Genomic DNA, 16251 nt, shown 5'->3' on the forward strand with positions numbered 1-16251 from the left:
AGTCCTTGGCACATTCATAGAGTTCAATATCATTAAGAGATACAGTTTTATCAAAGGAAATCATATTAATGATGATGCATGTCCATCTGCTTTTCCATTATATGCTGAGAACCACTGGGAATTTCTGTCTGAATGGTACCTGAAACCTTCTACATGTATTTTCTCCCACTACTGGAACGTGAGTTTCTTGAGAGCAGAAACTGCCTTTCTCTTCTGTTTATATCCTTAGCAATTAGCACAATGTGTTGCTATAAGTGCTTAAAATGGTTTTTCATCCATTCATTTATTTCCTACCCTCAAAGAGTTTACAAATAGATAGAGGGTACTGGATTTGGGATCTTGAAAGACTTGCATTCTAATCCTACCTCAGACATTTATTAAATATATGCCCCTGGGCAAGTCATTTAATATTTATGTGCCTCAGTTTCCTCATATGAAAAATGGGAATAATAATAAAATCAACCTCACAGGGTGGTTATGAATATGAAATGAGAGAGTATATGTAAGCTGCTTTGAATAATAATAATTATAATTGTATTATTATTGCCAACATTTATATAGTGCTGACTATGTGCTAGGTACTATGCTAAATGCTTTATAATTAGTATATCACTTAGGACACCCAACAACTCACAGCAATAAGTGCTATATTATTGTCCCCATTTTAAAGTTGAAGAAGCTGAGGCAGGTAGATATTAAGAGACTTGTCCAGGGTCACACAGCTAGTAAGTGTTTGAGAAGCGGGAATTGAACTCACAGGTGCAGTAATCTACCATGCTAGCTCACTACCCTATATAACACAGAGATAGATAGATGAATGAATAAATGAATAGATGAATAGATTGACAAATAAAGACAGACTGATAGATGAATGAATGAAGAAAGAGTGAATGCATGAACAAACGAATGAATGGATAAAAAGATGAATAAATAAAGGCATAGATATTAATAAAACACCATAATGAATGCCTCTAGGTATTGGTTTGCACTGTATAAATGCTAGCTATTATCATCATCATTATGTCGTACTCAAGAAGTATCTTGGTAAATATAATACAAGGTCAGGAGTGAAAGAGGCAAAGGAGAGATAAGATAAATTCTGGACAGTGGGGAGTAAAGGACTGGCAGATGGGATAAATGAAGGCTAAATGGAATGGGTAGGGCCTGATCTAACTCTTCAAGGAAGATAAGAAATTTGAAACCAGGAGATGAGGAAGAAGGTATGGGCCCTCATCATCTCTGGGGAATCTTTTCCCAATTCTATCCTGTTCAGAACATGTTCCATGACTGTAGTGAACAAATTTGGGAAACTTGTATATCTTTGTTTTATGTCTCGCTTGATATCACTGAACAAAGTCAGCTTAATGGTAGCATTTATTAAGGAATTGTAACATCTTTAACAAGTACCTGAGAGCAATCTTTCTCTCAGAGAGTCTTTAAGGCTCTATTTGGCTGTACCATTGTAAGCTCCTTGAGGGCAGGGACTGTCTTTTGCCTCTTTTTGTGTATCCAGTGTTCAGCACAGTGCCTGGCATGTAGTAGGCAGTTAATAAGTGTTTCTTGATTGTTTACTAAGTCGAATGTTTTTTATTTTTTGCAATCAAACAACCAAAAACATCTATTCTATATGCCTTTCAATTATTTGTGCAAGTGAAACATGGCCTGGTATAGAAAAGCAAATGAAAAAGCTATCCTGTTCCGTTCTAATATTTTTATTTTGGATATACACTCACTCTATCTGTAGATCATCCTCAAGAAGATTTTAGAGATGAGAAATAAAGTCAACAAATGGTGGTCGCTCAGTCCCATTTTGTAGGTAGTAATAATGTATTTGTTTCGTTCCCTCTCCCCCCACTCCCTTTCTTTGAGATATCTTGGAAATGAATCTCTGAGTGCCTTCAAAATTGTGTTGTCTCTAGCACGAGTTTCTTCTGTGTATAGTTGGTCAAGTTGAGCTAATCTTCCAGATGAATACAAACAAATATTTATCAAGTGTGTATTATGTGGAAGGCACTGTGCTGGGCACTGAAAAACAAACAAACAAATAAAAACAACACTGCCTAGTCCTGCCTGTAACGAGCTTACATTCTATTTGTGTAAGGGTTGGGGAGAGGAGGTAAGTACGGGTGTAGGGATGTGCATGGTAGATAGAATGTGGTTTATGACACGATGACATATACATAGCTATAAGTGCAGTACAAAGTAGGTATAATGAGGCACAAAAAGAGATCTAGATCAAAGTATTCTAGGGGAATTTGAAGAGGAAGAGAAGACTTATAGCTAAGCGAATGAGAGAAGGCTTTATGGAGAAGGTGACACCTAAGCCAAAGTGAAGAAAGAGAATGATCCTAAAAGGGAGAGATGAAGAAAGAGCACTTTCCAGGCACTGGGGATGGTCTGGAAGAATGCTGCAGAAGTAGGAGATAGAATTTGGCTGGAATGCAGAGTACGTGAAAGGGTATAACTGGGGATGTCATAGAGCCAGCTTGAACAATGTTTCAAGAACTGATTGTTAAATTTTCAGTGTGAGTTTTTACACCTTGGAAATAAACTCTATAAATCAGGGTTTAATTTATTGTTTTGTTGATTGTCTAGACTAAAGAAAGTGATAAATATTAATAACGCAGACTAAACTTTAAAATGTTTCCTGTGTTAATCCCCCCCACACCTCTTTCGGAGAACCAGTTATTAAACATTTACCAGAATACTCCTGGTTGTAACATTAACAAAACTAGGAAGTTAGGTTGGAACCAAGCTAAAGAGATTTTAATTCTAGAAGTAACAGGGCAACACTGAAAGTTTTATAGTAGGGGAGTGACATGATCAGATCCGTGCAACAGGAAGGTTGTTCTGACAGCTTTGTGAAGGATAAGTTGAAGAGTGGAAGTTCAGGGCTATCATAATAATCCAGAAGAGAGGGTTTGGACTAGGATAGTTTTCATGTGAGTGACAAGTACAAGATAAATTCAAAAAAATGTGATGAATCATAATTGTCAACTGATTGGATGTGGCGAGTATAGGAGATGGAAGACACGAAGGCAAAGATGGGCATGAGGCTTTTCCAGGTGGTGTCGTCTGTGACTTCTGGACTGAGAATCCAGATGACTCGATTAATTGGCTATTTAATGTGGCCTAAAAGGTCACCCCTAAGCCCCTGATTCTACGGGAGTATTTGCAAATGATTTTGGTTTCAGGCCCACCCCTTCCAAAATACTGAACAAGACACTGTTCTCCAAGCTTTTGCCAAACTCTGATGGATATGGACAATGGATGCTGGTAGGAAATCACTCGAGTATCAAGATCTCTCCTCCTTTATCTGTATGTAGCACATAATCTCCAACGGATATCGAGAACATCTTAGACTAGCATCTCCAGACCAGCATTCTCCACTCAGCCTTAGGCATGTTTATCACTGTGCCGATAAAACAGAGGGGATTTATGGCTACTCTTTTTTAATTCATTCAATTCTCTGTTCATTGGGAGGTTAATGTTGTTGATCTATTTTCTCTTGAAACAAATAAAAACAATATGTGCTGACACCGGCTCTGACTTTTGACATGGACCATAGAGGTCAGCATTTAATTTTATATTTATAGACTACATGAACAATATTATCTGTATTAAAAACTGTTCACTCAATCCTTGTCATTTTACAACTTTGTTCAATGACTCTCGGCTCATTGTGGATTTTTTTCCTTCTGTCTCCCTTATTCTATCTCTCCTTTCTGTTTTTTTCTCCATATTTTTTAGTTTGCTCTCTTATTTTTTAGTTTTTCTCTCATTGCTCTCTTCACCTCTCTTTCTCTCTGTACTTAGCTCTTTCTTAATCTCTCCCTCTCTTGATTTCTGTTTTTTTGTTCTTCTCTCTCCATCTCTCTTTTTAATCCTCCTCTCTCCTCCTTCTTTCCCTTCCCCCCCTGCTCTCCCTTCTCTCTCTCTCTCATTCTTTCTCCCCTTCTCTTCCCTCTCCCTCTCCCCCTGTCCCCTTTCTCCCTCCTTTTTATCCCCCTAGGCAGCAGCACTATCCACAGACATAGTTAAGCATCTCTTGGCTTTAATATTATGAGTCATTTTGTGGTGGCTTCATTATGGGATTGAAAAAGGACGTGGGGGGAAGTAGACAATGAAGAAGGTCCTGAAAGGGGGAGTTGCATTTAAGGAACATGAGGGTTTGAGAAAACTCTACCAGTCTGAGGTCAAATTGATAAGCCTTTAAAAATTGGAATCTGATGAGCAGCTTATTCCCTGATATAGAGGTGTGCAGTGATTATTAGGGAAAAATATTTAAACTTAACAGAAGTGTGTCTGGATGTGATCTTCTATCTCTTGTGTTTATCAGACTCCTTTTAAAGACACTATAAATGATGGACTGTTTTGTTTGATGCTGGCTCGGCACACACAAATCAGTTTGCAAGATAATAACTAACCAACCAACAATTGAACTCAGTTAAAATTCCTGTTATCTTGAAAACATTTGATTTTAGTCAAAGAGTGTAGTATAATGGAAAAACAACAAACAACAACAACGACAACAACAACAACATTGGATTTAGAATCAAAGGGCCTGGGTTCAAATTACACCTTTTCTGTTTACTAGTTATATGGGCAAATCATCTAACCTCTGTGGTCATCTAACCTCAGTTTCTTCATCTACAAAAATGAGAGGATTAGTTTCAATGACCCCCGAATTCCTTTTGACTCTCAATCTTTAAGATGTTGTGATCCAGTTACTATAATACGAAGCCATCATGTTTTATTCTTCTTTCCATTTCCAGAATACAAAGCCCTGGACTCATACATAAAGATATGAATTGGACTTGTGATTTTACTGGCTTAGGAAGTCCCTGGGAAGGAATCTCTCTCTCCCAGTGCAAGTAAGTGTAGGTGAGCTCCTTCTCTGCAATAGCCTTAGAGAACTGATGAAAGCAGATGCCCTCATGTGTCAGAAGCAGATTAAAATATAATTGGGAACTACTTAATAAAACAAATAAAAATGCAATACAATGTAGATAACATTGCATTTTAATACAAAGTCAATGTGCAGCCTGCAGGGATCCTTATGTCCAAATCAGCCTCCCCATTTCTATTTGACAGTGACATCCCTGGCCTAGAGCACTGATCTGCCCAAGGCCACATACCCTGTATGTGTCAGAAGTACCCATCTTCCTGTCTTCAGGCCAGCCCACTAGCCTCTATGCCATATTGCCTCTTCAGATTGCACATAGTAAGTCTTTAATGAAGATTTTTTCAGTTCATTTGCACCCAGAGCTGATAGCCTTCCTACCATCTAGTGGACAGTAGCTACAAGTTTTGGCCTGTCATGCCATGTGTAAATTGGTCACAACTACTTTTACTAAAAGTCACTGTCAGAAAAACCTTCCTGCAGCATGTAGAGACCCCATCTTGGCTTCTGTGTCCTTACTTATAAGAGAGGCATAATGATGTTGGTTCCATCCAGAGATGACAGGAGGGTTAATTAACTACTATATTTGAAAGGCTTTGAGATCTTTGGAGAAAACTGTACACTCTTGTAACTGATGTCTAAGTAGATAAAATATTTAGGCTGTAACCTCCAGTCGTGGTTTAATCCTATTGTATTTTCTGTATTTGCAAATTCTTTATTAAAACATTCACCAGGAAAGCTTCCTCAATATAAACAATTGAGAGAAGCATATACCTTATTAAGAGGGTGCATTGACTTAATGATTGCCGAGCTCTCATCAAGCCACTCTCATTTAGGGGTATGCTGGTAAATGTTTAATAACTGACTCTCTGAAAATGCCAGACACACTTTAAACTTTTATCTGAATTATTAACATTTTCTCCCTCATTTTCTTAAGTCTAAACCAATCAATGAAACAATAAACCACCACCTGATTTGTAGTCTTTGCTGACGTGTAAATTCTCACACTAAAAATTTAACAATTGACTCACTAACATCCCTGTGATTGTCTGGCCGAAAAAGACAGTGACTTAACCCTCCAGCTCTCATTCTCTGGCATTTGTTAATAAAAGTTCCCTGTAAAACAGAGCAATAAAAGCTACTCACAGCCTTGGCATGTGCCCTGAGGTGTAGTTGGACTGCACTGGTCCACATCTCTCAAAAGTTCCACAAAGGCATTAGAGTTTTTCTATTCCAGATGTGGACAGATTTGATTTGTGAACTATCTTGTTTATTTAGGGAGGAAGGTGACAGAAACCTGGACTAGGAAAGCTGGAAAAGATTTCAAATGATAAAATACAATAGATAGATAGATGAGAGAGAACCTAATTTCTCCATTTTAAGAATTAGAAAACTGAGGTCCAAAGAGGTCAAAATGACTTACCCAAGATTACATGGCTTGTTAATAAAAATGCCAATGCCCAAGCCTCCTCGTCTGAAGTTATTTACTTGTGCCAGGAACGTTTGTTTGCTCTCAGGTTTATTAATTCAATTCAATAGGCTTTTATTAAATGACAACTATATATATGTATACACACACTTCATATATATATATGGAGAGAGAGAAGGACAGAGACATAGAGAGAGAGAGTGCACAGTTCTAGGTAGTAAGAATTCAAACAGAAAAACAAAACAGTTTCTGCCCTCAAAGAGCTTACATTCTATTTATTTTATCCACAGGTAGGGAAATATGAAGTATATACAAAAAGTAATTTCAAGCTTTATTTTTTTTTTTTGCGGGTTGGTGGGGAGTGAGATGGCAGCACCATGAAGGCCTCGGACACCCCGAGAGAATATAAGGTAGTTGGACGTTGCCTGCCTACTCCTAAGAGTCCAGTGCCACCTCTTTTTAGGATGCCGATCTTTGCTCCTAATCATGTTGTAGCAAAGTCCCAATTCTGGTACTTCGTTTCCCAGATGAAAAAGATGAAGAAATCTTCTGGAGAAATTGCATACTGTGGACAGGTCTTTGAACAGTTCTCTCTTAGGGGTATCTGGCTGCGCTACAATTCCAAGAGTGAAACCCATAACAAGAACAGGGAGTACAGCGACTGGACCCCTGCTGGTGCTGTCACTCAGTGCTACCGAGATATGGGAACCCATCACCATGCCAGGCCCACTCCAACCAGATCATCAAAGTGGAAGAAATTCCTGCCAGCAAGTGCCGCAGGCCTGCAGTCAAGCAGTTTCATGACTTCAAAATCAAGTTCCTCTGCTCCACGGAGTTCTGCCTCGCCAGCACGAACCACGCTTTACTACCAAGAGGCCCAACACATTCTTCTAAGTGCAGAGATAAGGAGGCACCTGTTTTATTTGATCTGTTTAAATAAATTTCTCAATTGGAAAAAAAAAGGTAATTTCAAGAAAGGAAGAATACCAGCATTCTACCAAAAGCAAGGTATATGTTAAATAACTCTCATTAGAAACTCAACAGAACCTATGTTTTTTTTCTTTATTTTTGGACAAGTTAAAATATAATTCATTGACTTAATCATTGAGTGGATAGAGCACTGGACCTGGAGTCAGAGAAACCTGAATTCAAATCCAGCTTCAGACAATGAGTAACTATGTGATCTTGGACAAGTCAATTAACTTCTACTCAGTTTCCTCATCTATAAAATGGGGATTATAATAACACCTGCTACCCAGGGTTGTGCTGAGGACCAAATGAAATAAAATTTAAAAAAACATTTTGCAAACCTTAAAATGCTATAAGAATGCTAATTTTAAAAATAATATTATTATTTTCAGACTAGCCTTGGTATCGTTATAATTACTGGGTAATTCTGCCTGCAGTACAAACAGTGAGTCTGTCTTCTTTCTCTTGTCTCATTTTGATCATTTCTGTATTCTGCTTCTTTCACCTCCCCTATACCCCAGTTCCTGGAAGTTGGCTGATCGCTGGCTTTCCAGATGTATCTGTGTCCTCCCTGATCTTCCATCTACCTTTGACCAAAATGATTATTTCCTTCTATCTCTAGATCCTCCGCCACATGTGTGTTCTTTTCCTGATAGCCTCTGTTCACCTGATTTAGTTGGATTCAGTCCAGCATGGTTTTCTCTTTTGCTTCTCTCTGACCCCTCCTTCTCTATGCCCCCTAGTATGCCTTCCTTCTGATCTAGAACTAAATGGGCAAAACTGGTCACCACCCAACTTCTGCTTTCCCCCACCACATGAACTGATTATGTCCTTTATGGTTTGCTCCAAGCCCTAGAAACTGAGTCCAGAGTTTGAAAATAGCTATTATATCCACATTGACTCTTCTCTTCTACAGATTAAACATGTTCAGGTCTTTCAACTAATCCTCATATGACATGGACTGAAGGTCCTTCACCATCCTGGGTGCCCTCCTCTAGACATTCTCTAGCTTATCAAAGTCTTCCTTAAACCATGGCACCCAGAACTGAACAATATTCCCAATATATTTGGATGAGGGCAGAACATTGTGGGACCATCATTGTCTTACTCCTGAAAAGTATGCCTCCTTATAATTCAGCCTACAATTGCATTAGCTTTTTCAGCTCCAACTCGTATCAATCTTGTAGTTCACTGAAACCCTTAAATTTTTTTTCAGGACAACTACTCTCTAATGATTCCACTCCCATTTGGTACTGATGAAATTGATTTTCTTTTCCTAAAATTCTCTTCACTGCTCCAGGATAAACATCTTTAGATCTTAGGCAATGGTCCTGTGGCATAGGTTAGCATCGCCTCTCTATTCTGGGCATCTTCCTTGGAAGCAGCTCCAATTTGTCAGCAGGCTTTGGAAAATATATTGCCCAGAGATGATATACCAGATATGATCAGATCAGGGCAGAGTACTGTTGGATTGCCACTTCCCTTGTCCTGGACTCTCAGCATCTCAAGGCAGCCTAACGCCTGTGCTTCACCAGAGTCTAAAATAGCCCTATTCTCATGAGCTGTGTGGGAGGCCACTCTGAGGTTGAATTTGACACTACCAGGGCATACTGGGCATGCTTAAAATAATTGCCCCCTGGTTTCCTGATCTTGACATATCCTGCCAGATTACATTGCATGTTCAAGGAAGGAAAGAGTTAGATCGGGAGACCTTACTGTCTGGTGACCTTTATTTTGGCTGAAAGCTAATAGACATTGAGTTCTGCAGAGAGGAAGCTCTCTTCGAGAATTTGCATAATAATACAGTCTTTGTCTCCATTATTGTATTTAATTGAAAGAAGAGTTACATCAAATTTTTACCTAATGATTTGTACAACACTCTTTCATAATTAAAGTAAAATGATACAAGTCAATCTTCAGTAATTCACTAATAAAGCCATTTCCGTCCCCCTCCCCTATTTGGCTATGGGTAATTTTGTCTGTGCCAGAGTGGAGATCAGGTTGCTGGAGGTTCTGTCAGCTGACAGGGCTGACTCTCCCTCTGGCTTTGAAGAGATAGAAACTAGCTGAACAATATACTTACCCTCTCCTGACCTTGTTTCGGTTTGGTGCAAAAGTTGGTGCCTAAACATGGCACTGAGCTGTCAGAAGAAACCACCACTTTGTAATGTCTTTTGCTCAATATCCTGTCACCCAGAGAAGACCTTGCCACTTCTCATTCTATCAGATAACCGTTTCTAATAGAAGAAACTTAATGAATAATGAGAAGTACCTACAAAAGCAAGGGACAGTGCTTCAGAGATGTAGCAGGATTATTGGTCAAGAAGAAATGTTGAGCCCATTTAGCCTATTCTTCAGGCTTTAGGAAAGATGGCCTGTCATCCTGTCATTCACTCAAAGGGAGATAAAAGCTTTTCAAAGTGACTCATCTTTGCATGATTTGCAAGGGTGCCCCTCCTGTTGGATTACTATTTTTTATTCAGCTTTTTCTGACTTGAAGAAATACATCTTCAAAATAAATATTCTCAATATTTGTAGCAAAATAGACTGTGTCTATATAAAAAAAACCTTCCAAATGATTTGAAACAGAGAAAAAAATGATAGAAATAAATACTACTTTGGATAATTAGAATATCACATAATATACTTATTGCTAAAATTATTAAACTTTCATGGAGGTCTTAGAAGGTATTTTAGAACATGTCCAGGACCTCAGGGTCATTATTATGGCCATTATTTTACTTTGGGTGCCTAGACATGCTAGTTAGTAGAGTTCAAGTTCATAATCAACTCCAAGTATTTATCAAATGTCTACTATGCGCTTAAAAAGACAAATAACATAACTTTTACTCTATGGATTGATGGAGTTATGTGCCCACTAACCAGTTTGAAAACCCTTAGATTTTTAGATTCCCCTTACCTCCCTTCCAAAGCTTCAGCCTCGCCTTTTTGATATGCATCTTTCCTCCCTGGCCCTGAAAAGAACCTGAATCCTGTTTGTCTCTCTTTATCTCCCTTTGAAAGCAAATGTCTACCTTCCAGTTCCCTTCATTATCTATTCTCATTGTCTGTTCAAATCTCTCAGACCTTCCAAAAGGAATTCCCACCTGGACCCTTTTTCTCAACCACCTCCCCTTTCAACTGGCCTTTCATTGTGGCTACACCCAATCTCCCTTCCATTGTTTTGCCTTCCTATGACCCCTGGCCATTTCCCACCCTTAATCCTAGCTAGGTGGCATGAGGAGTTCTGTTCACCCCAGCTTACTAGCCACTCCCATCCAGATCTCTCTAGGCCCTTCCTCCCATCACCCCAAACTACTTGGCCACTCCTAGATCCCTCCCACAGTCTTTCTGTACTTAAGATCCACCTTTGCCCCCATTCTGGTGCTGAACTGTTCTCATGCCTAGAGGCTGAGACCCTCATGCCCGCAAGTCCTTATGGGCATCACCTGGCCTATCCACTCTAGCCCCCATTTAGATCACTGATGTTTGGGTTTCTGGGGAGTCTGGTCTATATACTTTATCTTTAATAAACTATTTCTCTGGTTGGAAGAAGATTTGGGTTGAATTCATTCAGGCAGACCCGGTGCCGTGATCTGGCTTTTCCCAGCATCCCAAAACCTCTTGTGATCTTGGGGTGCCTCTGCACATAGGAGCACCCCAAAACCTCTACACCTCTTCATAGATAATGTTCATAAAGTCCCTTTGTGATTTAGAACTTTCAATAACTTAGGCTAGAGGGATGATAGGAAATAATTGTGAATCTTTCAGGTGATTTAATAGAGAATCCTCACAGTTGATTTCAGTTCCACTAGACAGGGAAATACAATTGAACCATTTTGCATTTGGGGGCCATTTTTTTTAATTGTCCTAGGATTTAAAAGAATGAAAATGTACAACCAAGTAATGCCAATGCTCAAAGTGTAATAAAACTGTTTTGAAAGCCTGTTTAGAGACTGTTTTTATTCAACCTGCACTGATCCATAAGTAAAGCTTAAAAATGCAATGAAACCTATCCATATCATGGTATGACTCTTTGTTCCACCAACACAGATTATTTTATTTTATTATTTTATTACTATTATTTTAGAGAAATACTGGAGTTTTGTTTTTTGTTTTTTTTTTACTAAGATTAGGAGTGTAGTAAAGAACCTAATGTAACTGTTATAATTTGGCATTTTATAAGAAAGGCTGGATACAGTAGTGCAACAAGGAAAAAAATGTGGGAATAAACATTGGCAAGAAGGAGAAAAATCAATTCAGATATGTGGATGATTTGATAGTTTACTTAGAAAACCCTAGAGAATCAAGAAAAAAGGGCAAGACAAGAGTTTTAGTAAAGTAATAGGTTACAAAGTAAATCAATAAGTCACTCATGTTTCTGTAAAGTAATAACAAAAATAAACAAGGAATAGAAAATATATTTAATATAATGATAAAATGCAACAGATATCTGAGAACTAATCAGCCAAGATATTAATATTGAATGTAAGCTCCTTAAAACAGGGAAAATGTAATTTTTTGGTTTTGTTTCCTGAGTGCCTAGTACAATGCCTGCCATGTAGTAGGTACTTATTAAATGCTTTTTAGTGGATTGATATAGAACTTATCTATATACAAATACAGAAAAAAATTACTGAAATTAAGACTTAAATAATTGAAGAGATGACATAATCATACAATCTTAGAGTGTGAAGAAACATCAGATGGCATTTAATTCGACCCACATATGAACAAGAATCCTCTTTACCATATAATAAGTGGTCATACAGCCTTTGTTTAAATACCTCCAGTGATGTTTGGGGGTGCTCATCATTTGAGGCAGCCTAGTCTACATTTGGATAATGCTGATTGTTAGGAAGTTTTTCCTTACTTTCCTCTTTCTACATAGTCTCCTAGTTTTGCCCTAGAGGGACAAACAAAACAAGTTTAATCTTTTTTCACATGATATCCAACCAAATACTTGAGCATAGCTCTCATGCTCCCTAGCTCTTCTTTCTTCAGTTCCTTCAGTGATCTTCAGATATCCTGGTGCCCAGGCACTTCAGCATGGTTCCTGGTTGCCCTCCTCAATCAATGTCTTTCCTGAAATGTGACAATCAGAACTAACTGGACACACTATTTTAGATATGTTTGGACAAGGCCACAAGAGAAGGGGATAAATACATCCGTTGTCTTGAACTCATGCCTCTTAAATAGCTTAAGATTAGCTCAATCAGAACTGAAATTTTTGAAATTACGATGACCAAGCTTTGACCCAAAGAAGAGATATGAGACAGTACTACTCTAACATACTTCCTGGCAGAGATGGGAGACTAAGGGTGTGAACCCATATTATATCAAACTTTTTCAATATGTTGTCTAGTTTTCTTGAAATGTTTTCCCCCCTTCATTTTCATTCTTCATTATAAGGAATGGTTGTCTGGGAAAAGGAAGGGGGAGGAAAGCATTGGGAATACAGGTGATGTCAAAACAAAAGATATCAGTAAAAAATTATTTCTTTTTAAAAATTTTATTCTAAATTTACTTAATTTAATATTTAATATTTAATTTAATATTCAATTTAATTTTCTATGCACAACTTGCTATTCTTTACAAATACACAACAAAATTATCATGTAAATTTATTTTTTCTTCCCTTCTCCTCACCACCCTCACACGCTGGAGATGGCAACCATTAGACATTATTTTTTTTAAAAAATTTTCAGAAAGATTTCATTAATTGTTTTGGTCACCATAGCACACTTCTGACCTGTATTGGGCATAAATTAGACTAATGCACCAAGATGTTTTTGAGATAAACTACAATCTATCCACACTTCCCCTGTCTTGTAATTGTGATTGATTTTTTGAATTCAAATGGAAGAAATTATTTTTGTTCTTACAACATTTAATCCTGTTAGATTTAGCTAAATGTTCTAGCCTATCAAGCTCTTTCCAGACATCAGCTTTTGTCCAGTGTGTTAGCAGTGCTTTCCAGGTTGGAGTCATCTACACATTTGATTAGCATGCCATCTCTGCCTTTCTCCAAGCCCCTGGTAATTATGTCCAACTGCATAGGAGCAAGCATAGTTTTTTAAATACTCTACTGGAAACTTCCTTCCAAATGAATAATGAACCATTAGACTACTCTTTGGGTTGAGTCACATAACCCCTTTTGACTTTACCTAACTGTATGGTTGTCTAGCCCACATATTTTCATATTTTCCATACTAGCACAAGAAGCTGAATACTTTGCTAAAAAAACCTTCATAAACTATATGTACAAGCATTCTTATCCAATCTACTTGTCTAGATTCTTCTTTTCTTCCTAGAACCATGATTTCACTAGTGATTTCATTCATTCCCAGTTCGTTAACTGGGAGTTCATTATCTCCTGATGACAATCAACAATTGTTCTGCAACTTAGAGTGTTAAGGATAGTAAGAGGTTAAGTGACTCATCCAGGCAGAAGATGGGGGAGGCAAGCCTTGAACTCACATGTTTTCTCTCTTTATCCACTCTGCCATTCTTCCCTCTACTAGTTTAGTGGCTAGACTTTTTGCCCTACTGAAAGGAAATGAGTATAGTCTGGCATGATCTGTTCATGCTGAAATCATACTGACTTTTTATGATCAATGTGTGTTTTCAAAAGTAATTACTAGCCAACCCTTAAAAATGTGTTATGCAATTGGCCAACAGTCAAAGAAAATCTCATTGGTCCATAATTTATATCAAGTATTCTCATCTTTATTTTGAAAATCAGAGCCACCCTTTCCCTTCTTCAATTCTCTATGATATTTCACAGATTACCAACAATCACTCAACAATAATACCTATCAGTTCTTTCAGTAGACTACTGCTAAGTGGTACATCTGGGCCAGATGAAATTAATTCATCAAGGGAAGCCAGGGGCTATCTTATTGTCTTTTTGTTTATCTTGGGTTTCAATTCCATATTAGCTATATTTGTACTTTCTTTGTTAGTCTAAAGGTCATTATCCATGGCCAGGAAAATATGAATTAAGTAAGAGTTGGGCAGCTCTGTCTCTCTCTACCATCATTATGTTAAAAACTTTGAACACCTGATTTCAGGTCCTTATCTCCTTTCACTTTAACTATTGCAATGTCCTCCTAAGCAGTCTTCCTGACTCAAGTCTCTCCCCACTACCTTCCAACCTCAACCCAGCTACCAAAGTTATTTTACTTAAGTGTAGATCTGACCATGTCACTCCTCAACTCAAGAAACTTCAGTGGCTCCCTAGTACCTCTAGTCATTGTACAATTGTAAGCTCTGTGAGATTAGGAATGATTCATTGCTATCTTTGTATTATCAATACCTAACACAGGTAACCTGCTGATACCTAACACAGTGTCTGTAACACCTACATAGTAGGTACCTAATAAATGCTTGTTGATTAACTGAATACCAATTGTTACTCTTCTTTGAGCTACCTCTTTATTCCTATATAATGTCATGTGTTTATGTGCATGTATGTATGCACATGTATGTGCACAGGGTATAGAATCCTAGGAATGTTGGGGCTTTTCATGTTGGACTTTTTGTAGCCTAAAATTCTATGATTAGGGAGGAAGGACAGGTGACTTACTGCCATATTTCAAAGCACTTATCACAGTGCCTGGCACATAGTCAGCACTATATCCTCCTCCTTCCTCTTCCTCCTCCTCTTCTTCTTAGCTTCTTCTTCCTCTTCTTTCTCTTCTTCTTCCTCCTCCTCCTCTTCTTCTTCTTCTTCTTCTTCTTCTTCTTCTTCTTCTTCTTCTTCTTCTTCTTCTTCTTCTTCTTCTTCTTCTTCTTCTTCTTCTGTTTTTCCCTGGCCTTTTTCCTTTTTCTTTTACCTTTTGTATTTACATCATATTCATTCCTGAATCTATTCCTACTCTTTCTCCTACCTGGTAAACAATTCTTTGCTAAAAATATGACCAAAGACTAGTTCATCCAAACCAATGCATATATCAGAAAGCATATGCAATATTTCAAACTGTAGTTCCCTGTTTCTACAAAGAAGGGAGTGAGGTTAATTTTCTGGGCTCTTTTCCAGGCTTAATTATAAAAAATACTTAGCATTTGGATCCCCTCCTGTATCACTACCTTGTGTCAGAGGGACTTGTGTACAATGAAACTATGAGCTATGCCATGCAGGGTTACCCAAGATGGACAAGTCATAGTGGAAAGTTCTGACAAAATGTTATTCAGTAGAAAAAGAAATGACAAATCATTCCAGTATCTTTGCCAAGAAAATCCCATGGACAATATTAAAATGTTAAAAGACATGACATTGGAAGATGAGCCCCTCAGGTCAGAAGGTATCCAACATGCTACTGGGGAAGAATGGAGGACAACTACAAGTAGCTCCTGTACCAATGAAGTGGCTGGGTCAAAGCTGAAAGGCAGCTCAGCTGCGGATGTGTCTGAAGACAAAAGGAAAGTCCAGGGTTGTAAAGATCAGTGTTTCATAGGAAACCGGAACATAAGATCTATGAACCAAGGCAAGCTGAATGTGATCAAACAGGAGATGGAAAGTTTAAACATTGACATCTTGAGTGTCAGTGAACTTAAATGAACAGGAATGAATGTGATTCATGTGATCATTACGTATGCTACTGTGGGCAAGAATCGATTAGAAGAAGTGGAATAGACCTCATAGTCAATAAAAGTGTGAGAAAAGCAGGATTGGGGCATAATCTCAAAAATGACAGAATGATATTTGAATCCAAGGCAAACTATTTAACATCACAGTAATACAAGCTTATGCTCCAACCAATGATGCCAAAGAGGCCAAAGTTGATCAGTTCTATAAATACCTACATCTTCTAGAAAAAACATGAAGAAGAAGAAGAAAAAGAAGAAGAAGAAAAAGAAGAAGAAGAAGGTGCAGGAAAAGGAGAAGGAGAAGAAGGAGAAGAAGAAGAAGAAGAAGAAGAAGAAGAAGAAGAAGAAGAAGAAGAAG

At 38.0% G+C, this 16251-nt stretch overlaps 1 pseudogene; it reads left to right on the forward strand.

Moving 5' to 3' along the window:
- The first annotated feature begins 6709 nt into the window (after positions 1-6709).
- On the forward strand, positions 6710-7287 carry LOC114047391 (annotated as a pseudogene).
- The last annotated feature ends 8964 nt before the right edge of the window (positions 7288-16251 follow it).

This window comes from Vombatus ursinus, unplaced genomic scaffold (genome assembly GCF_900497805.2).
Source record: "Vombatus ursinus unplaced genomic scaffold, bare-nosed wombat genome assembly UNPS02014786.1, whole genome shotgun sequence".
NCBI classification, from domain to species: Eukaryota; Metazoa; Chordata; class Mammalia; order Diprotodontia; family Vombatidae; genus Vombatus; species Vombatus ursinus.